Source organism: Polistes dominula, unplaced genomic scaffold, assembly GCF_049000335.1.
Source record: "Polistes dominula isolate Pdom_NZ unplaced genomic scaffold, Pdom_raw_medaka contig_27, whole genome shotgun sequence".
Classification (NCBI taxonomy): Eukaryota; Metazoa; Arthropoda; class Insecta; order Hymenoptera; family Vespidae; genus Polistes; species Polistes dominula.
Window position 1 is genome coordinate 3,607,330 of NW_028300906.1, and position 26,743 is coordinate 3,634,072.

The 26,743-nt window shown below is 41.7% G+C and overlaps 1 protein-coding gene across 12 annotated transcripts in view; it reads left to right on the forward strand.

Annotated features, from left to right (window-relative positions):
• Positions 1 to 26,743, forward strand: part of LOC149033410 (uncharacterized) — a 199,318-nt gene that overhangs the window by 31,719 nt on the left and 140,856 nt on the right. Inside the window, exons 1-3 of one of the 12 annotated variants that reach the window (XR_016178924.1) lie at positions 1,280 to 1,865; positions 2,441 to 2,842; positions 3,062 to 3,160. The exons of 2 other annotated variants lie outside the window; for them this stretch is intronic. The gene's annotated coding sequence lies outside the window, so the exon portion shown is untranslated. 9 more of the 12 variants (XR_016178921.1, XR_016178922.1, XR_016178926.1 and 6 more) reach the window with 9 other exon arrangements.

Sequence of the window (26,743 nt, forward strand, 5' to 3'; positions counted from 1 at the left end):
AAAGAGTCAAGAAAGTGATAGAGAGGAGGGAGTGAGAGATAGAAATAAAGAGAGATGACGGGAGGACGCTTTTTCTCGCACTGCTTTTTTCTTTTTTCTTTTTTTACCTTTTGTTTCATTCGCTCCATCCCTCTCTCTCTCTCTCTTTCTTTCTGGTTTTGTACATTTTTGCTTTGACGCATCAACCTACATATACGTCCGGTATACGTACTTAAAACAAGTGTCCTACCTATGAGACCGGTCGACAATCGTTACGATTGCTTTCCTTTCATGTTTAAGCCTATCCATTCTTTTTGATCTTCATGAACACGATATTTTTGCTTTTTCTTTTTTACCACACAATCGATACTTATACAATTTTTTGTATTAGTTTGTCAATGATTATGGGATAACACATCACAGATCTATGACTTGGTGTTAGATAAATCCAATCGTATATAAGATACACAACGTCATTTTTATCTTTCGTTGATTCTTCATCGTCGTCGTTGTCGTCGTCGTCATCGTTGTCGTCGTCGTTCCTTACTCTTTTCGAGTTAACCGAGTTAGTTTGAAACTCTCGGAGGCAAAACTTTCCACCCCCTTAACGACGGACCCAGGGAAAGGAAGGACTACTACTACTACTCTCCCCCAAAGCTTTCTCCTCGAGAAATTCCCCGTTCCTTCGTGGTTTTCTGCCTGTAGAAGATCACTCGAAGGATCGTGGCTAACACCGCGGGAACGAGCCACTCCCGATCTTTTCTTTCAGAGACCTCGCGTGGAAACTGTATTTTATTACTTAGACCGAAGGAAAAAGAAAGAATAATCTCGTCCTTGGAATTCTAATTTCTTTCCCATCCTATGATACTTACAATTATTTATTAAAAATGTAATCATTTGAAAGTATGATGATTCTCTAATTGTAAGATCGGTTTAAATCCTAGGAGAGGAAATATTTGACAAATCTATTATTATAAGGAGTTGATGGAAGAATACTTAGGTTGAAACACGTTGGTAGTGGCATGATCTCTTCGTCGCGTATCCTTCGTCGCGTATCCTTCGTCGCGTAAGGTAAAACCCCATTACGTGTTAGCTCCTCCGTCGACGGTTAAAGCGTAGGTGGAACGGAATAGGTCTGGCTTTAGCTAAGTATATACAGTGATACCGGCATAGAGAACGGGAAAGGTATATCGTGTCGTATGCCTATAGGGATTGCAGCGCCGCGGGCGCCGGCGCGAAGCGGTCGCTCGCGAGACCACCTCCGCGTGGTGGGCTCGTGACGTCAGCTATCCTCAGTGTGCGGAGAGCGACCGCAGTGTACACCATCTCCACGTTTTGCCAAAGGAGGTGGCGTCGTTGCCGAGTGCGCTAGTTCCCACTTTCTCTCTCTCTCTCTATCTCTCTCTCTTCTCTCTCTCTTTCTTTTTCTCCATCTTTAAATCGTTTTATTATTTTTCCTCGGATTACGATTAACCTGCGAACGCTAAAGTTTTACTTTTTGTTTCTTTATATTTTTATTTCGTAGCCCAAAACCATTCCACACGTTTTTGTGTCGTCGTCGTCGTCGTCTAACCCTGTGTGTGCGTGCGCGTGCTTTTCCATTCGTCTTTGTTTTTTACTTTCTCTCCCCCCCTTTCTTTCTTTCTTTTTTTTCTTTCTTTTTTTTTCTTTCCTTCCAAATTTTTAATTTCCTCGAACGTAGTTGAAATTATTTACATGTGCGTTTTCCTAGTTCCTTTTACGAATTGTGTCGTTGTTCGTCGATGTAATTTTTCGCGATTATCGTTGCCGGTGTTGAGTTGAGTTAAAGGGGGGGTGGGGGGAATTGCATTTGGCTGACGTGTTGTTGTTCTCTCAGGAAAAGGACGCGAAGAACGGAGCCGAAGGTTGGTGCGAAGCATATCTATCTTATCTAACCCCTCGAGTTGAACAAAGTAAGAAAAATAGAGAGAGAGAGAGAGAGAGAAAGAGGGAGAACAAGGGAGAGATAAAATGAAATAAATCAAATAACGTTGATAATTAGTTGGTTAACTTTGTATGAAGATTAAATAAAAAGCCGGTCTTTGGTGGTTGGTTGTGGTAATTGGTGGTAGTTGGTTGGTTGGTTGGTTGGTGGTGGTTGAACTTTTCCACGTTGTATCTTCTTGATGAGTACGCCGACGACGACAAGGACGAGGACGACAAGGACGACGACGACGACGACGACGACGACGACGACGACGACTACAACGACGAGTACGAGGACGACGACGAGGACAGAGTTGACAACGAATAGAAGGAAAACGACGAGGACAATTGGAAGCTGTGGTTATAACCACGCGGTCAATTCCTCCAGAACGGCTGATACCTAGCACGCGAATAACATACAGTGGTGCACCACTCGTTTTCTCAAACCGCGTGTTGCGTGGCGCGCGCGCGCGCCTGTGCGAGAGAACGTTAATCCTTTTGTCGTGATTTATAGTTACTTTTTTCTACGACTCAAATATTACCAAAAGTGAGAAAGAAATAATCGAGGGAGAGAGAAAACGAACACGTGGTTGGACAACATAGACACTTGCTACTTTGCTACGAACGTGTGTCGTCGTCATCATCATTGATTTCTCTCCTGTGTTCACGTGCTTTAATTAATGAATAAATGAAGTGTTTGTTTGTTTGTTCCTTCGAATCGTTGTCGATACCTTTAATCTATCGAATTAAAGAAGAAAAGGAATGATTACGACGATGACGATTAAGATGACGCTTATCAAACGTCATAGATTTTCTATGGACATGTTACGGAACGATTAGCGAAAAAAAGAAGAAGAGACACTCGTCGAGACAAGTTTTTTCTCGATATCTCGAAGAAAAGAAAACTGACCATTTAGTTTAGTTTCTTCTACTTCTTCTACTACTACTATTTCTTCTACTACTACTATTTCTTCTACTACTGCTACTACTACTACTACTACTATTACTACTGCTACTACTACTACTACTACCTCTACTTCTTCTTCTTCTTCTTCTTCTTCTTCTTATTCTTCTTCTTTCTCGTGCGTTATTGTGCCTTGTGAAAACTATTATTTTTCTTCGTCTCTCTTCATAGGATTTCCGGGATCCGCAAACACGCGGAATCAAACAGGCAGCGTGGAGCGCTCGGCGATCGTGTGGCCGCGTGCCGCGGACCTCTACCTTTATCAGCCAGGTACGCTATTTTCACTCGCGATCGATTCAGGATCATTCCATTATTATTTTCTTATTATTATATGCAAATAGTTTTGCAGTAGAATTGCATTTACGTTTTCCAAGTTATATCGTAGTGTTATGAAATAGGCGAGAGCGCGGGCGCATGCTCGAGAAAGCTCTCTCTCAAAAAGTACTTTTAATATTCGCAAGTTCCAACTACTACTCACTCATACCGGTGCCGCATGACAGCGCGTGCATTAAAAAAGATGGCGAAGAACTTACGGTATGCTGGCCCATTCTTCAGTGACTCTCTGGAGCAACCAACGTGAGCTTATGCCGCTTCGTTGTCGTCGTCATCGTCGTCGTTCGCATTCTTGCATCAGCCGCGAGCTTTTGCCAGGGCATATTCTAAGTATGCTCAATAGGATTCATATCCGGTGACAAAGTGCGTGCTATTTTTCCCTAACGTCGCGTGCTTTTCCAACATTCTTACGAAGAATTCGTTTTCCAACGATTCACCGTTTCAACATCTTTCACGCGATAAGGATCTTAAAAAAAGGGGAAAAGAGAACAAAAAATAACGTTGCATAGAAGAAACTTCCTAGCGATAGATCGATCCGTTGTTTAACAATACCCAAAGATACGTCTTGATATAAAAGTATATTATTTTCTATTTTGTACAATCTATTCTCTTATCTCGGGCGACCGTCTTCTCTCTACTATCGCGTTTCGACGATCCATTTTACGGGAGTCAAGGTATATGTTCCTCTATTCGTACTCGTATATGCGCATGTATTATATATATGTGTATATGTAATACATATATAGACCCGAAAAAGAAACTGAAAGAAGCAATGCTTTGCGTCGATGCAAAACATAAGGTGATATTTCGCACGAATACTTTCCCAAGTCAAATTTCGTAACATGGTACTATATTGCTTATTTTGAGGGAGAAATAGTAGAATAAAAAGGGAGAGAGAGAGAGAGAAAAGGAATCCGATTAAAGTTTTGCATTTTAGTGGTAACACATGGAAGAGTATTGGTATTGCAGGTAGTTGCAGTGGCGGATTTAACACTCGAGAAATCCCAGATGCAATTTAATTTGAGTAATGAACATGTCGCAATAAATAATAGTTTTATTTGATAACGGTTATATAAGGTTGACATTTAAAAGGAAGAAACAATTATCTTTTTATTTTGAGATGAGAGATTAGAGGGCCCTTTGATTTAAGAGGCCCCAGGCGCGCGCCTTGTGCGCCTGTGCGGAAATCCGCCACTGGCTAGTAGTACTACTTGAGTTTTGGTTTTGGCAGCGCTTCCAAGAGCTGTGTTTCTCCTCTGTATTTGCAATCGAGGCAGGTTACAGCCTGACCCGAATCCTTAAGCTAGACCACGGTCACGGGATGCCCCGACAGGCAGGCACGTAGTAAACTACACGCTAGGCTGTGCCAGGAGCGTCTTCCTTCCTTCCTTCCTTCCTCTCTCTATCTAATACTCACTCTTGGGTTCTTCGTCTAATGATTTTTCGGATTTTTTCTTTTCTACTAATAAAATCTCTTTTTATTATTTAATATCTCATATTACATTTGAGTACTTCATTAGATGATCTCTTTAACTGTTGATCTAAATATTTTCCTCTACCAACACTTGAGGAAAGAAGATATCACAAGAGCAAACATATATTACGATTCACCAATCATTGACGCAAAAGTCCTCTCTCATTTTTTCTCGAAGAAAAATCATGAGATTTCTCGTATCGTTTTTTAAAGGGAATAGACGACCGATATCCTCTTGCTCCTCCTCCTCTTCTTCCTTCTCGTAGAATTTGAAAACGTACTCGAAACGCTTGACGGAGCCAACGATCGTGAAAGAGAGGGACGAAGGGAGAAGAAGAAGAAGAAGCTCTCTTCTCCCTCTTTCCTGCCTCTTTCCTCTTTCGAATCGATCGGCAGTGACGCCGAACGCGTCGTTTAATGGATCTCGTCGGCCTCGCGAAATTTGATTCTCCTAACACGCTCGGAATACATTTTTGATGGAACCGATCGGCCGAGTTGGCCAACCTCTCCCAAACGCAAGAGGAGATGGAAAAGAGGGTTTAAAGATATTCATAGGCAATTTGTAGACGAGCTTGTAGTTACGTGTTTTCTCGGCTACTTGAAGAGTCTTTCATCTTTCCCCCTCCCTCTCTCTTTCTCTCTATTTCTCTCTCTCTTTATCAAACCGTATTCTCGGATAACACCCCGGAGAGTTCCTTAGTATTCCGAATGCATTTCGAACGCGATGTTGGTAAAGAGTCGCACTTGTTGGCATCGAGGGACACAGGGGACATCGGACGTGTTGGACGTTGTAGGAGAGAGAGAGAGAGAGAGAGAGAGATAGTGAGGCGGAAGCGCAGACTATAGCGCTACGAGAGGATCGTACTCGGAGGGACACTGGAAAGCGAAGTGAGTGCACGGTGGTCAGCTCAGAGGGTCCCTTGAGAGATTTCTCGACCGCAGTCCTAAATCAGGTTTTATTCCCTTGTGGAGTCTCCGACGCCTCAGCCCTTCTTCTCCGGTATTACCCTTTCTCTCTTCCTATCTCTACCTTTGCTCAAAAGCCCATTCGTAATATCGAAGAAAATTCTCCTTTTATTCTTACCTTCATTTGAATACATTTCTTTATTCGGATAATTTTAATCGAGCGAGATAAGAATTTGATCGTTAGGTTATTGAGCGATAAAAAATCAAAATATAAATGAAAGGAGGAAGTAACACGTGCGTCATGATAGATGCATTTCCAAAGGTATATGTTTTGAAATCAATCAAAAAAAGATTTATTTATACGTATCGAGGATTCCCGCGAACGAAACTCATCGCCAATCTCGAAATTGTATATACGTATATGTGTATTCAAATTTACACAAGTTAGGAACGAGGACGACCGCCTTTGTGCCATTACAGACGGAACATTATAGAAAGAAATACTCGTGCTTCCAGTCGGTTTCGTTTTCGTATATGCAACGCGACGGCGACCTAGGCTCTGCCGTCACGCCCATAAACATAGATCAAGTTCAACAATGGGTCGCCGGTAAACGTATTGACATTTTATACTTCCCTCGAACACTGTGCTGACTACTGCTGCTTCTGCTGCTTCTACTTCTGCTGCTGCTGTTGCTGCTGCTTTGCTTGTGTATGCAAGACCGTACTTTGTAGTTGCGTTAGTCAAACTGCAATATCAGGACAAACTGCAGGATACAAGCGTTCTCTCTTCGAGATTCTCTTCAATGACGCTATCGGTGGGTGCAGAGGTGGAGAACGCGTTAATACGATCATGAATTTTCGATCTATTTCAAATGTTTCTATTTGATCATAGACATTTATTATAGCATTGGTTATACACATAATGAGCTTGCAATTTTTCATACCATAATTTCCAACGACTATAGATTTTGTTTTACAACGTAACGTTATTTGATATTTTAATCGCTAACATAACTTTGAGATTTCAACTTTTGAAAAGAAAATTAAATAGAAATTTTACTTTAGAACGCGTAAATTTGCCCCTCGATGCGTTGAGATAGGAAGTAAGTTTGGCAATAGATAGGGTTATATTTGTCAAGTTCTGAAGACGACGAAAGGAAACGGAATCGATGGTCAAATTCACGCTCGATTAGCTCTTCGATCGGTCCAGACTATTTCCTTCGTAAGATTATTAGATTGATCTTCTAAATGTAAATACAACATGTAACTTTTATCGTTGTTCATTAATAATGACAGACAAGTAAGCGTAAATTATTTTGGTATTCGTGTTGACCTATATAAATTTGTCTTTAAAATTGTATAGGTAAGTAGTTCAACGCACCCTTCAACGATTTGATTTCTCCAACCCAAACTATTTTTCTCGACCTCAAATACAAGCCCTTGTAAAAGATAAAAAAAGAAAGAAGGAAAGAAATATACTCTTGAAGGATGTCTTCGTATATTCCATCGGGCCGAATGTGTGTTCATGTTTTAAAGATGCAGCTTCAATCGCGAATCCGTCATAACTCGAACACGAACGTGAACGTGTTCGCGCTCACTCTCACGAATAGAAACTTTGAATACCGTTAGAGTAACTCTGGAGGTTCCTCTTTTCACTTGGCCATTCGTTTCTATATATTCTCTTTCTCGCGATCCCAATAAAAAAGGAAGAAAGGAAGAAAAGAGGGAAGAAAAAAAAAGAAGAAATGTTTCCCTCCTCTAGTACAGAAATGAACGGGTATCGACATTCTTTCATGGCATTGTCGATGAGAAACGGCTTTCACACTCTGCGTTCTCGTCTCGTAGCAGCGGTGACTTTTCATGGCACGAACGGTATTTTATTTGTTGCGCGCAATATATCGTGCGCGCGTTCCTTTCAAACTTGGAAGACTTGGGGAAATAGAGAGAGGATGAGAGAGAAAATGAGAGAGAAAATGAGAGTAAAGAAAAAGGTAAAAGGTGAAGGGAGTGAGAGAGAACGTGACTTTCATCCACGTAGGAAGGTGGCGAAAGGGTGGGTGGAAAGCTGTACTCTCTCGCATCAAAAGCAATTTATACGATTATATGCATGGCGCCTTCAATGCACCTTAATCAAATAAGCCGAGCCAAGTTGACGACGACGACGACGACGACGACGACGACGACGACGACGACGACGACGACGATGGTGGTGGTGGTGGTGGTGGTGGTGATAGTAGTAGTGCTGGTAGAAGATACCAGCGAATAAGTGATAGAGAGAGAGAGAAAGAGGGAGACATTGAAAATGTTCTGAATCGATGTACTTTGAAACGCATCGTCTGGAAAATGTTCTCCTCGATTTGACTGTGTCGTGTGTGTCACTTACGAGAATAACAGATTGCATCGCGACCTATCGTTCTGGAAGAAATCAAAATTTGCATGAAATTTTTTGAATGACGATCTATTCAAGGTCACGTATCTTGGTTAATTTAAAAAAGAACAAGATTGTACTTACTTTATAGTTGAATGCAAACAATTTAAAGCAGAGATTCTGACAAAGAACAAATACACATAAGAATCGTTGGAAATATCAGATGATATAAATTGTTGTATTTATCGTAATATTAGGATATCGAAGGAACGTGATCGATTTATAAAATGTTGACACTGGCAGGTGAGGGAATAAAGTTTAGCTAGCACCGTTCGGGCGTTTCACGTCAGATCCGTTTACACCCGTCCGTGGAAAATGTTTTCGAATACCACAAGTTGGAATAGGCTGCCGGCGACGGTAGAAACGGTGCCAAAATCTCAAGAGAAACACGGCCACCTCTCTTTATCTTTCTCTTTCTCTTTCCGTTGGCTTCGTTGTGAGGTATCCTTCCTATTCCGAGCATCCCTCGTTCCCCTTCGCTTTGTTATGTTAATTGTTTCAAACTCGGGGCATCATCGCTACGTTTATTTTCCATTCTCGTCGCCTTCCTTCCTTCCTACTATACTACCATCACCACCACCACCACCACCACCATCATCACCAACAGAGAAACCGTTCCACGTTTTCGCCCCTCGAATACGAGGCTGCTTTAGGATTCTCTCTTCTAGCAAAATAGAGCCACTCTATGGCTTATCCGAGAGAGAAAGGATCCCTTTACCTTGATCGTGCACACATTTCGCAACACATGCTGCTTCTCTTTCTGCAGAAATCGTGCGATTTTTTTGTTGACGCTCCTGAATATTACAATATTATATATACGCCAGGGTCCATTTACATTGTAGCAGAGAGTGTAAATAGGATAATGCAACTCGGTTTGGTATTTCATTTTTCTTTTCTTTTATGTTTTTTTTTAGTTCCAATACAAACCGTGCACGTTTTCCATAATATCAGAAGCTTTCCCATGTCCAAATAGCTTTCATTTAACTTTTCATTAGTTTCTATGAATTTATTTATCTTACAAATGTTTTATCGTTTATTCTTTCAATTATGTATGACCATTTGATGATGCGTTTTGTCTACTTTAAGACCATCTTCCGCATTAGTTCGTAGATAAGAACGTGCTGACAAGGTCCTACAGTTGCTACTAACTTCTCTCTATATGTATATATATATATATATATATATATATATATATATATATATATATATATATATATATTTGAATGTGTGCGCAACGGAATGCAGTGAAAACTGTTATTACAGTTTTAATTAAACGAAAATGATATCATTTCATAAATTCTTGATGCAAGGCTGGGCGCCGACGCGCTGGGGCATGCTGACGTATTCAACGTTAACTGTGCGCCATCCCAACGACAACTCCATCTCTCTCCCTTATTTCTTTCTCTCTTTCTTTTCTCTCTTTCTCTTTCTTCCCCTATTTCGAATATCATACCGAGTCATCCCTCCAGAGACTGCAACCACAAACTTTTGTAACATTCACGCAAGTTTCGCCCACTCTCAATTCGTATCACTTTTTTATCCCCCATCTTTTTCTTTTTTGTCTCCTTTTCTTTTCCCTTTTCGCCGTAGGCTTATGTTTAATTGTTGCGCACAAAGTCGTTCTACGTATCTCTATCATTGTCTCATCTTTCCCTCGAAATATTTTCGCGTTTGTTATTACGGTAGATCGTTTGAAAAAAATGTATAGCAGAAACGAGACACGAGACGAGCAAAAAATGAAGAAAAAAAAACAAAAACAAAAACATTTCTCGATATTTGTTCGACCACGAATAAAATTTTTGGGGAAAATGGGATAGCAAAGAATCTCTCGTTATATTTGCAATAATGTCATTTCATTAGAATTTGAAAGTGTTGATGATATTTGTCATAGATAGATCAGAATTATTCTAAGATGAAATATATATAAAATAACGTTGTAGCATCATATATTACGAATGACTCACGTGACTCCCTCCTTCCCATTGGCAAAAACAAAATGCACTTGTCATGGCACGATCAACGTGGCAGTAAAAACGAAAAGACTTTTTTTCAGGACGTCAAATATTTTTATTCCCTTTTTTCGGTCGATACACTTCTACCACGTTAAACGATGACACGAGGAATGGAAGATAAAAAAAAAAAAACGAAAAAAAAGGTGTGTGCGGAATGGATGAATAAAGAAAAAAAAAAGAATAAAAAAATAAAAGAAGAGGAAAAGAAAAACAAGGGTTGTAACAATATTATTCTCGAGGTAGGCGAGCTTTTCATTTTCGGTTATGACTGCGTTCGTATATGAGACTTCATATCTATGTAGATTCGTTTCACGCGTGGTATGCGGAGCATACTCGCCGTCTTTGGTATTTATACTGGAACGATAAATTCAACGAACGTCTCAGAACGAGGTTAGAAATACGTGAGAGAAAACGGTTTTCGCATGCATACACTCGACATCAGTTGCTTTTTTTTCGTTCCCCTTTCTTGCCCTCTCCTTACCAAGATGATAGCCTGCACTTTTAACTTTTCTCAGTGCAAAAACGCCTTTCCCTTGCCCCCGCAACGCGAGCACGTTGTAGAAGATTCCTATCTTCTTGTTGCGCTTTAAATGCGAATTTCTTCTTCCCAAATTTGGGAAAAGAGTTGTTCAGAGAGAAGGAGAACATCGTTGTCGTCGGCAAAGAAACGATAAAGAATAGCCAAAGGAGAGGAGAGGAGAGGAGAGGGAGAGAGAAGTGGTGTATATATAGGACATATCGTAGAAATGCCAAGAATATATACGACAATACGTTAGTCGACCACCACGATTCGATATAATTTTGTCTCCCTGATGGAATCGCGATTTCGTGGAAGAAAGAAAAAAGAAGATAAAATGATGAAAAATGAAGAGGAAAGAAAACTGCTACTTCCATTTTATATTTCACAGCGTTCCCTTCCAATTCTGTTCCCAGAGTTTACTCCCACCTTCGATTTAGTTCGCTATCATCGAAATGGAGTCGACCTATGATTCGCTCGGAAGTAAATTTTACGTTTAATTCCCGCGTTCTAGGAATTGTAAAGGTTGTGGCGAACAAGCGAGAGAGAGAGAGAGAGAGAGAGAGAGAGAGAGAGAGAGAGAGAGAGAGCATGTAGTGCAGCAACGTCGTTTAGGAAAATGCACCAGGAGGGATCAGGTGCGCTCATTCCCGGTAGCGCTCGTCTCGTTAATTCGGATCGAGGCTCCTTGGACGAAATTGTGCCTTAATTTGAAAGCTTCGTGGCGTTGGTATAGAGGCATGGATGGTAAGGCGTGGTGTTCGGTCAGCCAGCCGCTTTCCCTTGCCTTCTCTGGTAAGGTTGGGCTTTCCTACTCTCTTTCTCTCTCTTTCTCTCTCTCTCTATTTCTATCTCTCTTCATCTTGCTTTCTCAATCTCTCTCGAAGAGAAAGGCTAAAAGAGGAAGAGAACCAAGAGAGAAAGAGAGAGAGAGAGAGAGAGAGAGAGAGAGAAGACGCCTTTGGCCTTTCCTGTAAGGGGTGACCGCAGGATCTCGGGTTGGCTATCGACGTTGCTTGGGTTCCGCTGTTCCGAAGGGAAGTGAAGGAAGGAAGGCCAAGGGATTGCTTCGTAGTCTGGTATCGGGTAACGGACGGCCTGGCTAACACCAAAGATGTCAGCACAGCATAATATTATCCTAGATGCCCTCCAGTTCGGAATTTACTCAGAGATGCATAAGCCAACGGTTAACTAATACTCCTCCTGTCTCGACCTCTACATCCCGGAAATAGTTGGTCCATAGCTAGTAGTACTACTATTCGCTTAGCTACAGTTCCTTCTCTCTCTCTCTCTCTCTCTCTCTCTCTCTGTAATCGACGTTAGATCTACCTATGACAAAGAGAGTTCCCGATTGATTTAACAGATTGCTTAGAGAGAATGGAATTCCTAATTGACTGGATAGGAATATTGTGCAAATTAATGTTCTACATTTGCGTGATGGAATACATCTGATATACTCTTTGTGAGATAGTGTTATAATAAGAAGAGAAAAAGAAACGAATTCATTCAGATAAAACAGCGAATTACAGAGAGGTGAGAATGCGGGTTGGTTTCATCGTCGGCAATGTGTCGTCGTAGTCGTCGTAGTCGTCGTCGTAGCCGTCTGTCTGTCGATCGTGAGGGTCTGTAGGTCGTATTATCTCGCCTGCAGTTCAATGGAATGAACCGAAACAAAGGGACCACCGAGGAAAATAATGCCAACGTTCAGGAACCAAGAACAACACCGAGAAAAGAGATCCCGACGTAATTGCGCGAACGTGTGTGTTTGTGTATGTGTGAGTCGATGCTCTAGCGTCCCTTACGACGACGATGATGACGATGAGGGAGATCGTGCAGACGTTTTATAGACGTTTTACGTGTCTGTATTGGAAAGCGAGCTTTCGTGTGAGAGCAAAATGAGAACTACGTGAGGGTAGTGTCCGCGAGGAGTGGAAACAATGGGGGAAATAAAATAAAAGCTTACCTCGTCCAAGTGGGAAAGAGACAGAGTACGTTTATTCAACCCAAAGCAAAAGAGAAAGAAGAGTTATGAGGGACGAACAGTAGTGGTAGCAGTGGTAGTGGTAGTTGTAGTGGTAGTAGTAGTCGTTGTCTGGGGAGAAAAGAGGGTTAAATACGCTCGGCCGCCTTTTTCGATTTTAGCGCGTCGAAAGGGATGCTTGTTGAATAAATAATTCTCTTCCTATTTTGGTCTTCCAAATGGGCACTCGTCAAATTCCCCCAGCTCGAAGTTACATTTGACTGTCACTTTGTTTTATTTTTTTTATCCCTTTTCTCTCTCTCTCTCTCTCTCTCTCTCTCTCCCTCTTGTTTGTCGATAGTTCGAATTGAATCGTTACCGAAAATACGTGAATCGCGAATCAAGGTAACGCGCGTTCGACGGCAGCAAGTGGCAAACACGGTTTACGTGCTCACCCGCTTTGCTTTCAATTCCACTTTCAAACTTTTCCAAGCGTCGCGTACCACTCAAATAAACGTTATCAGACCGGCTATTTGTTTCTCACCGAGACACGACATTCGTGCTGCACACGTTTTAATGCATTAAGAAGATATTCCCAGGCACGCATCGGTGCAGACTCGTGTTTACATTGTAATACTCTTCTTGGGTACTTAATCGAAACCAATTCCCATTTTCCCTTTTCTTCAGGGGATTATCTCTTGAACAAAGATTATTTCTCTTCTACCATTTATCGGTTTTTACATTAATTTTCTAGATTTTGGCCATAGGATAAAACATCCAGTAATAATGGTTCGACTTTATTACGCAGCTAAGACACGCGCTAAAGAAATTCTTTGGTGAACATTGCCAGCAATACATACACACACACACCCACACGTACGGTATTACTTCTCTCAGTTCGTTTATTCAATCGATTTCTGAGCATCAACGTTCAGCCTTTTTTCCTCTCCCTTTTATATCATGCCACGAAGTAGTAAAGAATCAGAAGCTTCAATATCGTTACATCGAAAAAAAAAAACTACGATCGGCTGAACGTCGAGGGCAAATGAAAGAGAGGGAGAGAAAAAAAAGGGAAATAAAAGGGATAAGTGCGAGGACACAAAGAGAGAGGGAGAGGGAGAGGGAGAGGGAGAGGGAGAGGGAGAGAGAAAGCTAAAACCGGGCGACGACCTCGGTCACCCATAAGCCCACCTCCTCTTTCTCCCTTGCTCACGTCACCGACATAACCACCCTTGGCTCCGATCAATCTGGCGTCCACTCAGCCATCCTCCTCTCTTCCCCTAGATTCGTGTACAATCCCGTGCAGGACTACAGCAAGGATCTGCCATGCACTAACGTGTTTAGACTTACCGTAGCGTCAAACGGTTGTCAAAATCGGTAATCCGCAAGTTCTGCTCATCTATCTAAGCTTTGTTATCCGTGTTGCAGGAAGTCGATGACGGATCGTTATACATGGTACACCATGTGTACACTGAGAGACCTTATCTAAAGCGATACAGAGAGAGAGAGAGAGAGAGAGAGAGACGGAAGGAAACGATTAGTATTTTACATTTGATCTTTCTATTGCATAGAATTAAGATAATAAATTCTTGGTTTAAATACAAATTTCGATACGTCTGATATACTTTCCATAATATCATTTACGAAGAGGAGAGAGAGAGTTATAACCTTACAGAGTGAGAGAGAGAAAGAAAGATATGAGGACTCTAATATATCTCGAGCTTTCCTATTTCGCTGCCGGCCCCGTAATGTCCAATGGTTTATATATTTCTCTTCCTACCAGCCGCGATGATCTATCTCTTTCGATATTGCTCTTCCATCAGCCCTCTTCTCTCCGCGTAAACCCCAACTTCTGAGGAAGGAGACAACGAGAGAAGAATAGATGTAAGAGTGGAATAAAAAGAAAACAAAATGAATGCAAGGGAAAAAAAAATGTACAAAGAAATGAAGGTAGGATAAAAATCATATATAAGTCGTGCTTGCGGACAGAGCCACGCCCTTCTCGCCGGCACGATAGCACGATTTCATACGCGTTTGAAGTTGGTTTGAGGCCAGACCGATGTCGAGGAACGTTGGCTGGCTAGCCAGCCCCAGCCTGCTGCTGCTGCTGTTGCCGTTGCCGTTGCCGTTGCCGTTGCTGCCACTGCCGTTGCCTACCGTACGTTCGTTCGTTCGTTCATGTGCGGCAGTCCGCTTTTTGGCGAGCGACCGGACAGAAATGTTGTTTAGCTTGATTGAACTTTCAGCGCGGGGTCCACTCTCTCTTTCCCTCTCTCTTTTTCTCTCAAAGCACGATGCCCGTTCTGTGCCCGTTTCTCTGCCGGTATTCCTCTCTTTCTCGTTCCCTGAACCGCGTTGAGCTATATCACTCCTCCTCCTACTCTTTCTCTTTGGCACTCCGCTGACGAAACCTCGAGTACCCACATACCTACTAGCTCTCTCCCTACGGTTCTTCCCACCCTTTTAACACTCTCCTCTCGCTACATATATCGTCTATACAGGGATATACACCTCTTCGAACGTTTGACTGTTTCATACGCGATACCCGCACGGTTTACTCGGTTAACACGATGAACCTTGATCGAGCGTATTCGAAAAAAGGTTCTGCTCTACTGTGGAGATCCGCTCGATATAAAACCTGTATCTTTCTGTAACTTTATGTTCTGTATATTCCTTTAGATTAAATTCATTGATATTTTTTATTGAATTTCCTTTTGTTACGTATTTCATAGAATTGTTAATTAATAAAGCGAGCCTGGGAAAAGACGTTTTCCCTTAGATATCGACGTTGTAAATGTGAGTTGACGTAAACGGAAGGAGCTAAGGGAAGGACAGAGCTCTCGCCAAGATCAACGCATTCATATTGAACGCTGCGAACGTTCTGAATATTCATGCCATCGTGTACGAACGTTGCTGAATGGGTTGAGAAAGGGTCCGATAGGCAGAGATGAAAAAGGTATAGTCGCAGGAGGAGGACTAGGAGTTAGTACGTAGTATGGAAGAGCAAAACGTGGCTTAATGCCTCGATGATGCGAGCAAAACACGTCGCGTAGGACTTTGTTGCTTAGAAGTCGTCGTTCTAGTCTTGCCTGTGATCCTGTAAAGCCTCTGTATTGAGCGAGCGTCCGATAATCTTCGACTCTATTCGAGAAAGACAGAGAGAATTATCCACAAGAAATTGTGCTCATGGTTAATAGATATTTATTCTTTGTATCAACTTGCTAACATCTATCTAGCTTCGATCAAAAAAATTTAGCAACAAAATAACACCATGTCCGAATGCATGTATGTGAATGAAATGCACATTTGATTTATTTTTTTATCCAACGGGTAAACCTTTCCTTGTTAAAATTCATTCAGTGCCATAAATAAATTTGTTTTTCAATGGCATCGAATTAATTTCTTTACGCTTAATATAATACATTTAACACATCATTCTGTAAACATTAGTTAGAATTGTAGAAGTTACTTAAATTTGATGAGGAAATATTAAATTTGTCTAGTGCAGTAGTTAAAATGATAGAACTTGTGTGGTATTTTAGCAGCAGCGGCAATAGCGGGAACGTTCATTCCAAGTAAATTTATTCGATATAGGTAGTCGGACAGTAGGGATCCGATGGTACTGAGATTACCCATCAGCCCTTACACTGCGCATACGTCACCTAACGCATACATCGTCGTGTAGAGGAGCGAAATTATCTATTGATTTTGAATGGGTGGCCACCATGGCGGATTAGACTGACCAGCAGGTTGCGGTGATTGAGGCTGTGTCTGGCCTTCTGCCCCGACCGTCCGCCAGCTTTATCATGCTCTCCCAGCATTGGCGCGGAACACATGTAATCAGCCGCCGATCAGCCAAACACGAGGGCCTGACCAGCCGCATATTATTTTGTGGTGAGCCACGGCTTAACCGATAGACGAAGAAAAATTTATGGCCCCACGCGTGTGTTCACGAAGGTTAAAGGAAGGGTTGGAGAAAGGGTGTATATGGCGATCGAAGTTTCGCAACATTTTCACCCCAACTCCATATTTTAGCGCTCCACTTAATAGATTTACTACGATAGATCTACGATAGAATGTAATTGCATTGTTATATAGTCGGAAACAGAGGTGAGAATTTAAAGAAAAAACAAAAGGAACAAGTTGTGGCGTAAAACGAAAGTGTGAATCAAAGAAACAACTGGTGATACGATGGTATTGCATTGTACCTCGAAATTGGCCCTCAGAAGTGTGCGATCGGCGCGTTAGTCTAGCACGCGAGATAAACGTTTTCCTGGGTAACGGCAAATAACCAAGAGTCCGCTGATTTATCGGCGAAATTAAAGAACTTTCGAGCCGGCATTCCCAACCCTTTCTCGTTCCACAAAGTGGCTCTAATTAAAAGACCATAAAGAGCGCTGGAGCTTCGCGTAACACACACTGTTTTAACGTAGGAGTACGACTCACGTGCAAAAACGATTACTACGACTAAAAAGGAAAAGGAAAGACGTGATTGTAGCACTACGATGACGACGAAGACGACGACGTTGCTCGAGGGCTTCTGTTAGTGCTAGTGGTGGATGCTTGGATGCTAGCAAGGAGTTTAGTCGAGGCGAGTGTGGATTGTCTGGGAAAGTACGACCGTTCCTCCTTTCATGTCCGCTCGTTGGTGTGTAACAGCTGAGAGGATGGCTGTTTAAGAGTAGCTGAGAGAAAGATATCATGTATCCGTGTATCCGTGTGAGCGGCTTGATTGCAGACTAACATAATCCAAAGAAAAAGATGAAGGGTTTGCATTTCCACGTGCGAGTTTGAGAAATTCACTAAGGGTGAAACTTAGTCGAAAGGGGTAACGCGCGTCCCTAATTATATCATTCTTAGTTTATGAGCAATGACTATACAGTTGAATATCTCATTGTTAAATTATTTAATTTTTTCCGTGCCACGAGCATGGTATATACGTCTGGAATTAGTGGCACGCGAACACGATTTTCGTGCCGGTGTTCTACTCTCCAGTTAAAAAGGAGGAATGGGTAGTGGGTGAGTAGTTACTCACTCGTTTTCTTTTCTTCGTCTTATTTACCCTGCGGCTTTCTCCGCTAAAAATTCTATCTTAAATCTGTTATGAGATCATCCATCGAACGAGTACTTTTTCTTTCTTGCTCATGCCAATAAATTTACTTTATATCTGTAAATTATTCGGAGAGCTTGAAATGTATATAAACGATTTTTTTTTCTTAGTAATCCGAAGTATGCACAAAGGAAAAAATCGATGTAAGAAGATCATAGTTACTCAGATCCGTCATTGTAACTCGTAAGCTTTCTATATGCCGTTAGAAAGTCGCATTCGCATATGAATAATCGCGGTTGGTTCGTTGATTCGTGGTATGTAAGTAGTAAAGGAAGGAAAAAAGAAAGGAGGAAAGAAAAAAAATAGAGGATGGTATTCGTCGTTTGTATTCCTGGAAGATACTCTTAGGAAGGATAATGGAGAGGCAAAGCATGAACGACGACGTGAAGGGAAGAACGAAAGGAAGATTGTACGCTAACGATCTCGCGTCTATTCTTGGTTCGTTCGTTCGTTCGTTCGTTCGTTCGTTCCTTCCAAAGAGAAAGATATAGAACTCTACCAATGGAAAAAAGTTCTTCGTTCTTCCGCGACATCTCCAATTTCGATTGGCCCCGAACGCTTTTAACGCTTTCTCTTTTTCTCTCTCTCTCTCTTTTGATTCTAAGATTCACATAGATATAAATGCATGCGAACACGAACTCACACAAAGACTGATAAAAAAGAAAGAGTGTCAGAACTCGGGAACGATATTGGTGGTTTGGTATTATGCGTGAAAGCGACGAGTCTGTCTTGGCGCTTCTTGTCGAGATATCGCCAAGCTCGAAACTCTTCTTTATCGATCTAGAGAGGCTGTTCTCGGCCCCCTTGTATTTCCAGTGGCGGTAGTACCATTATCTCCGGAGTCGATACGCTTTTAGGCCGAGAGATCTGGCGCCTTCCTCTTTAACAAGGAGAACAAGAGAGAGATAGAGATAGAGAGAGAGAGAGGGACTGCCGTTTTCTTGGTCGTCGTTGTCCTCGTTGTTGTCCTCGTCGTTGTCCTCGTCGTTGTCCACGTCCTAACGTGGGGTAGGTTGCTAACATCTGTTATCTCTCCTTTCGAAGGCTGCTGGAGTCGTGTTACGAGATGCGTGTTGTTTCGAATGAGAGACAGATCTATTGGAGGAAGAAAAGCAAGAGCAACGTAGTAGGTGGGTTGATAGGTAGGCAAGCAAGAAAGCAAGCAAGCAAGCAAGCAAGCAAGCAAGCAAAGAAGCAAGCAAGCAAGCGTTACCGCCTATAGTAGTAGTAGGCCGTAGCTGTATTGATCAAGACAAGGCGGGACGGCGAAGCCTCCTACGCCTCTATTTCCGTTGTTGCCCCTGTTCTTGCCTCCTTTCGCCTACGAGAAAGCCTCAGCTCCCTCCATGATCCCTCGTTTCCTTACGCCACAACTTCTTTTATTTCACCTTCTCTCTTTTATGAGCCTACCTCAATAAGCATCGAAGCTACGAGCAAATCACCACCACTAACACTAACACTAACGTTACTACCGCATCACAATTTTCTACAGGGTGGAATATCGTCGGAAGCCGCATCAAGTTCCTTCTAGGATTCGCTCATTTTCAGATCCATCCTCGCGGCGCTTGGCACCGAGTTAAATTACCGTCTTCTTATTCCACTTTATCTCTCTCTCTCTCTCTTTCTTTCTTTTTTCTCTTTTCTTTTCCTTCCTTTATATCTTTTTCTTACAAGAGCCACACCCTTCTTCGTTTGATTGCTTCATTCCACGGCATCGAGTTTGATGTTATACGGCCGGATGAGATCACGAGGAAACGACAGAGAGCAGCAACTCGGGGCTCGGTTGTGCTTGGCTTTGTTGGCTCCACTCTCTCTCGCCCTCTCTCTCTCTCTCTCGTTCGCTCGCTCTCTTTAGCGATACGAAAAGCGTTTCTCGGTTGGCTAGAAGCAACCCTGAGGCGATCGATTTCTACTCTGCTAATGATCCGCGATCTTCGGAATTATTTCTCTATGTATTCTACCCTCGAGCGATTGTTCCTTTGTCTTTTGTTAACGATAAAGGGCTGACTGATCGCTATAAAAGAAAAGAGCGAGCCAGTAATAGGTTTGGTAATGTATTTAAAACAAAAACCATTTATACTTTATTACGTTAGATTCTAAAACCAGATGAGATATCGTTGTACACGAATACAGCGATAACGTTTTATCTCCCTTTTCTTTATTTTATTTTTTTATTTTCACGTGAACCAGTAGTTTACACGAATCGTTGATATTCAAAGATTATACTAAAAATGTGTGTTTTAATAAAAAAAAGTAATGAAACGAAAAGAAACTGTAGGATTTTGTAGGTAAACTAAGTAAGTAAGTAAGTAAGTAAGTAAGTAAGTAAGTAAGTAAGTAAGGGCTAATATAGGAAAGACACGACATGGCGCGTTAGGGGAAGAAAAAAAGGGGAAAGAAAAGATGGCGTATATAGAGTTTGCAGTTCGGGCCGGGCCGGGCCGGTCACAGTCGGCGACTATTTTACGCTCAGCTGCTCCGTCGTATCTCATTTTTCCTCGAGCTCTTTCCTACCTACGAAGGAGGAGCCTTTCCAAGACTTTCTAACCACGAGAAGCTTTCGGCTATATCTCAGAACGTACAGTTTTGCCTACTCAAGATGGCAGTGCCGCGTGACATCTGTTTCTTTTTCCTTTCTTTTAAAAAAAAAAAAAAAAAGATCAGCGTTACATAGTAATTTCGACTAATTCGACTAAAAGCAAAGAAAAAAAAGAGATGAAAAATAGTTGGGAGGGGTATGGGGATGTAAACGAAATTGGAGACATGTATTTTTGCGAACTGGGAAAACGCATGACGGACCGCGCGAAATTATATTCTCGTATAGTGGGAAGGTGAGGGTGGGTGGTGCACAGTCACAGAACGCCGACTAGATATTATCGTTAGTCCGTTCTACTCTGGGCGAATGCGAATATCCGGGCGAGTCCAATTTTTCTGTGGAAGTCACAGAAAATTTTGTTATCTCGCTCGATGTCGCACGAGCGACGAAACGACGAGAGGGAGATAGAGGAAAAAAAATGTATACGCTCTCTCGCACACACATGTAAAAAAGATACATACGCTCTCGTGCTCGGATGAACGTGTACGTACGAGAGGCGCGAACGAACGAGTTTACGTTTCACCCGTTGCGGATCGAGTAAATGTAGGGAAAGATGAGGGATTGCGGTTTTCAGGTCGGAGAGGAGGTGTACAAGTTCAGGGGGAGGCTTGGGATGAGGATGTGGAAGGAAAAAAAACTTGTACGCCCTCCGCGTGTTAGAACGTGCGTGCTTGCTCGTTTACATACACAAAGTTCGCTTCTTTTTCAGTGCGTGCACGGACGTGCTGTTCTCTACACTGGTATTATATTTATGCGATACATTACGTATTCGAGTAAATGACACGTGACTTGATTTACCGACACCGACGGCAACGGAATAAAATGCGAACGGATGGATACGCGCGATTTTCTCTACGACTCAGCCACCCCCTCGGTATCCATCCACCACGTGTATGTGTGTTTGTGTCAGATAGCGGACCAGCGAGCGATTATAGTATTTGAATTTTAATAGGCCAGTTCCGTTGTTAATTAATCACCCTCCCTCTCTCTCTTCTTTTTTCTCTACTGTCTTTTGAGATACTTCGTTTTTCTTTTGGAACATCATTAATTCAGCTCGACGCGAGTTCTTCGTTCACTTTCCTTTTACCTTCTGCTATCTTTTTCTATCTATACCTTATCTATACATATATTTCTCTCCTTCTTTTCATTCGTATACCTTTATCGCGACTCTATTCCTGTCATGTGCCCGACAACTTCCGATACGAGAAAAGTTGAGACACTTTCGCTAATAGTTTCGTTAACATTGTGTTAACTTTATTGAAAGTATTACACGATAATATTCATATTTGGAATAAAGATTACGTTAGTAATTTTGATTGAAACGATTCACCACGTTTAGGATCTTCCAGTTGAAAAATGGTGGATACTATTGTCGCAATAGTATGATATTTGACAATAAATGATCAAATTGAAAAACTTTTTGATTCTAAATATGAAAAGAAATCGTTTTTTATTGAATAAAAAAAGAAATGATTTTTCGAACAATATAATGCATTTATGTAGAGACAAACACAGACGCACACACACACACACGAACACGCATACCTATATTTATATTCGTTATAGATTCAACGGGAAAATATCAAAGGGAAGTGGAAACAAAGCCGACGCACAGGAGGCCGATGATTAGAGCGGATTACAATCGAACGTTTCTATAAAAGGGCAACGTCGGAAGCGATCGCGTTTCGGATAATGATCGTGCATTAAATGCCTTACCTTTGTTGCCGGCCAGTTAGTCTCGTGCACAAGCACGAAAGAGAAAGAGAGAGGGAAAGAGAGAGAGAGAGAGAGAGAGAGTGAGAGAAATTGTTGTTGGTAATGCTCGTTACGTTGGAGCGATATCGCACCGATACCACGCGAATTGTAAAGTCATAGGAAATTGTAACGCGTTATAGGAGATAATATTGGCTGGTGTACTTTCCGAAGCCCGATAACGAACCGATTTCAATAGGGCAAACTTATCTCCATTGCGAGTGTACACGCGATATTACGTGAATTTAGAAATATTCTAGTGTTCGATTATAATGAATAATCCCTTTCCCCTCATTTTTTATTAGCTACGATTTTTTTTTTCTACACATTATGCCAATAGTCAATCGTAATTCAAAGGTATACGAGAGTGTTGGTGCAATCAATCGTTTTTTTTTTTGTTTAGAATCGATCGGTTAAACTTCGTCACTTTCGAAAAAAAAAACAGAAAATGAAGACGCATAGCGAATCCACCATTTAATTCCCATTTTTCCTTTTGAACTAGCTGAGCTACTGAGCTAGCTCATCGAAAGAGAAGAAACACCAACGGCACCGTTGGTAATTGATGTAGTTTTTATCGACTTACGCACGCCTCCGAGCCGCGCGTTATTCATTCAGTCGCTTTAAAAACCGTGAGCTTGAAAAACTTTGAAAGAAACCGCATCGTTTACCGACACTCACGGTTGCGTACTTACTATTTCATTCATGCTAATTTTTGTTCTCATTGAATACTTGAGATACTTAAAAGGTATCAGTGTTATCAAATAATTGGTTGGAATGCCGATAATATGGGCTAAACTTAAAAAATTACATTTTCATGTTGTTCGTTTCATTTGACAATTAAAAAGATCTGAATAATCCTTTGAACAGATTTTTCCTTTAATCGTTAATGGCATGTCTTAGGATCCTTATAAACTTAAAACGCGTTTACTCAATGGCGAACAGATGTTTTTAGCATGAAGAAGTAAAAGATCGGTAAAAGAATAGATTGGTGAATGTGGTTGCTCTGGTAGAGTTTCGTAGCTTTGGAAGATCGAACCAATAAAAGAGAGAGAGAGAGAGGGGGGGGAGAAAAAAGATAGGAAGATCGAAGAAACTCCTTAAAAAGAGTAGTACGGTTCTTTGCGATCTAGACAAATGCACTTGAGTAGAGTTTTCTTCGGTTGGTGTTCCTTCCGTTCGGTCTTTATCAAATCTTCTTCTTCTCTTTCGCCTTGTAAAAGAGTCGGCTGAGGAGAGGAGGTTTTCCGCGGTCGAAGAAATCACCACTACCACCACCACCACCATCACCACCACCTGATAAGGTCCCACCTTATCCTTTTATCTTTCCCTTCACTCGCGAACGTTCGATAAAGAAAAAAGAGAGAAGAAAAGGGACCAAGGACGGAGGACGAAGGACGAGGCTCCGTGAATCACGATAAATACTTTCAACCGGATCGCAAGACACGGAAAGAGTCGAGTGTTGAAAAAAATAGAGAAAGAAAGTAGAAAGGAGAGGTTTGGGGGCGGGCTAAGTATCGTTGTGTGGGCTTATATTTCTCTCTCTTTTTTTCCAGTAAAACCAAAAGTAAGTTTCCAAGCTGAAGTAACGTCGAGTAGTTTCGTCGATCGAGAGTCTTCTACTCCTTTCCACTGCAACCCTGCTGCTTGCTATACCGTGCTTCCTCTGAAAGAAATTTTCTCGTTGCTAGGTGAACTCGATCTTTTCCTTTGTTAGTCACGCTGAAAGATTTGCTTTCTCGACTTATCGCGATAGAAACTTCAAGTCGACTATGATGAGAAAAACATTTGTTATTTTTATTTGTATTTTTATTGTTTTTTTATTCAACGATTATGGGAATATCGTGCGTGTTTCAAGTAGACACGAGATATCTCCAATATTAATGTCACGTTTCTCCGTTAGAAATACAATTTTATTGATAAAACAGATAATATCAATGATAGGAAAAATAAATTTGTAAAAAGAAATCTATAAAAAGTCGATACTCGAGTGTCTAGGAGAATTCTTCTCTTTAAGAGGGTATCCTTGCGTGAGAAATCCGAAAAAGAGTCTAACGCCTTACTTTGGTAAGAAAGAGGAACGAGTGAAATAGGAAGAAGGGGGTGCTGGTTCAAGGTGGAAAGTAGCATCAGAGAGAGAGAGAGAGAGAGGAAGGTTGGATGGAGACGTCCCAAAGGGAGAAGAAGGGTATGGAATATCAGCCGAGTTCAATCCCTACCTACCCACGCTGTCGCCTCTGAGAGCGCAGCTGCCGTACTTTTAATATTGTTCTAGCAGACTTAAAATATGAGATTGCCCCACAACTCGGGCTCACGCTGCCGGGTTTCGAGCTTCCTTCCTTTTTCTTTCTTTTTTCTTTTCCTTCTTTTCTTTCGTTCCTTCTTACGTTCGTCCCTCTTACGAATTTTTCCTTATGAAAGGGTGAATGAAAGACGAAAAGAAAGAGGGAAAAGAAAAATGAGATATATACTTGGAGTAATCTACTCGCATAATAGCCTCCAAAGCCCTTCTTTCCCTTCTCTCCCTTCTTTTCCTAGGTAACTGCGTGGAATTACGTAAGCGCAATAATTACCATTTACCGGTTAAACTTTATGCGGAAGTTTCCTTATTAAACGAACACTCTCATTTATCTTCTATAAAAATGTCGGATGTCGAGCAGCCGCTTATTTTCTTCATTACGAAAAAATACCTTTAGTCCTTGGCTTGATCATAATATCTTCTGTCCATAAAGTAATAGGGGAAGTTTGTTATTTTAGTACAACCAAATGTAAGTGACATCCGTCAATTAGGTGGACTTTTTAAATTTATTATCGTAAGAGAAAATAAAACAAAAATATAAAAATTGAAATATGATCGGCGTATAAAGTAGAAAGTATATATATATACGTGTACATAGAACATAAAAAATGTTCGTCTGGATGTTCAATACGCATATACTACTTTCTACATAAAATATTACCTGTAGGATAGAAGCTGGCGATTCTGAAGGGAAGAAGTAAACGGAGACTGGGGGTTGGTTGGAAGAGGCGGTTGTTTGCTTCTCGATACGCGTTGGTTCGTCGTGGTGCATCGTTTGTCCTAATTGTTTACCCAATTTGCCTTGGCGCGTGGCACGACTCCATCACTCTCGAGGCGAATGTTATTCCGCGGAGTAGTCCGTCACAGTGTGTATAGTATATACATATATATCGGGTATTCATCGGATTTCCGGCGTGGATTTGTTTGCTCGCAAAGTTTCGCCGCAGTACATCAACGTTACTACCGGAACAACGTAGTGCGATTCAGCTGTTGCGAAACCCTTCGTCCGCAACTTCGTAAACACGATTCTGCGCAACGCGTTACTGGCCTAAGGGTTGGAAAGACGTATCGCATCCTTTGCTCGTAAAGAGGTCATACTTTAAAGAACATTAAAGTTAGATATTAATGAAGGTAACTGTGAGAAAGATGATTAGGTATTTTCAGTTGAATACTTTGACTTCTTTTTCTCTCGTTCCTTTTTTTTTATCAGTGCAAAATTCATCGATAGGGGTTTGTCGAGAAGTTAGTTTTCATCGGACCTACGACAAAACTGATAATAATTCAAGCAGCTACAGGAACGTAGAAGTCTGGGATCCCAGCACGACCCTTGAGTCAACGTACCATCATCGAATATTAATCTCGCGCCAAAGGTATTCGATATCGATCCCGTCGTTAACAGGAGAAAGAGCTACGAGAAAAAGAGAGGGAGAGAGAGAGAGAGAGTTATATCGATGTTCGAAGCTTCTGGTATTTAAACAGGCTCATCCCTGCTAGCGACGAGAGAGAGAGAGAGAGAGGGAGAGAGAGAGAGAGTTGAGGATCTCTCGATAAAATGCGCCACACGAAATATTCCGTGTTGAAGGCACAAACGAAATGCAAATGGGGCCGGGCTATGCGTCGCAGACGTTTGGCAACACTGTTTGGGTTTCGTCCGAAGGGTGGCTCTGCCAGTTGTAGGGTATATGCGCGAGATAGGCAGAGTAAGAGAGAAAGTGAGGGATGAAAGAGAGATAAAGAGAAAGGGAGAGAACGAGCTTGGGTCGTTGTACCGCGTTCCGTCCGTCAACACCTCGCCGCTCCCCCTCCTCTCATCCAGGCGAAACTATAAAACACACGTGACACACCTCACACTATCCTCCTACCACCAAAGTTATATCTAACTCAGACTATTCGCATACCAACTACTACGACTAAACCCTTACCACTCTTTTATATTTTTATATCTTTTTATTTGCTATCATCCAAGTTATTCAAATAGTTATCCCTAATCGCTAGTCTATTATTCTATTACTGATCGTTGTAACTAAATATTCTAGCTGAGTATCGAATATCATCATAGATTCTCTAAGCTTGTTTGAAATAGCCGCTGTAGTCACACCGCCATCGGCGCCAATTTCGCAGAGTAATTATAAGTTGGACGAACTCTCTTGTTGGGAAGGAGATAGATATATAGAGAGAGAATGACACTAGGAGGATGAAAATATGTGAAGCGAGAGATATGAGGAGGTTGGTCAAGCGCATCCGTGGTCGAACTACTTTAATATTTGAAGGTGTTACCGGGTGTGTATATATATGGGCCGTTGCACAGCCGAATAAATGATGGGTTTATGGTAATGCTCGCCTAGCGAGGGGTCGGTCTACCATGTATATAGGGATGCTCGCTTGTGTAGAACGGCTCGATGGCACACCAAGGCACATATACGTTGAAAGGGTAACGCTAGAGAAAATGGAGGGTGCGTGTTTTGCACC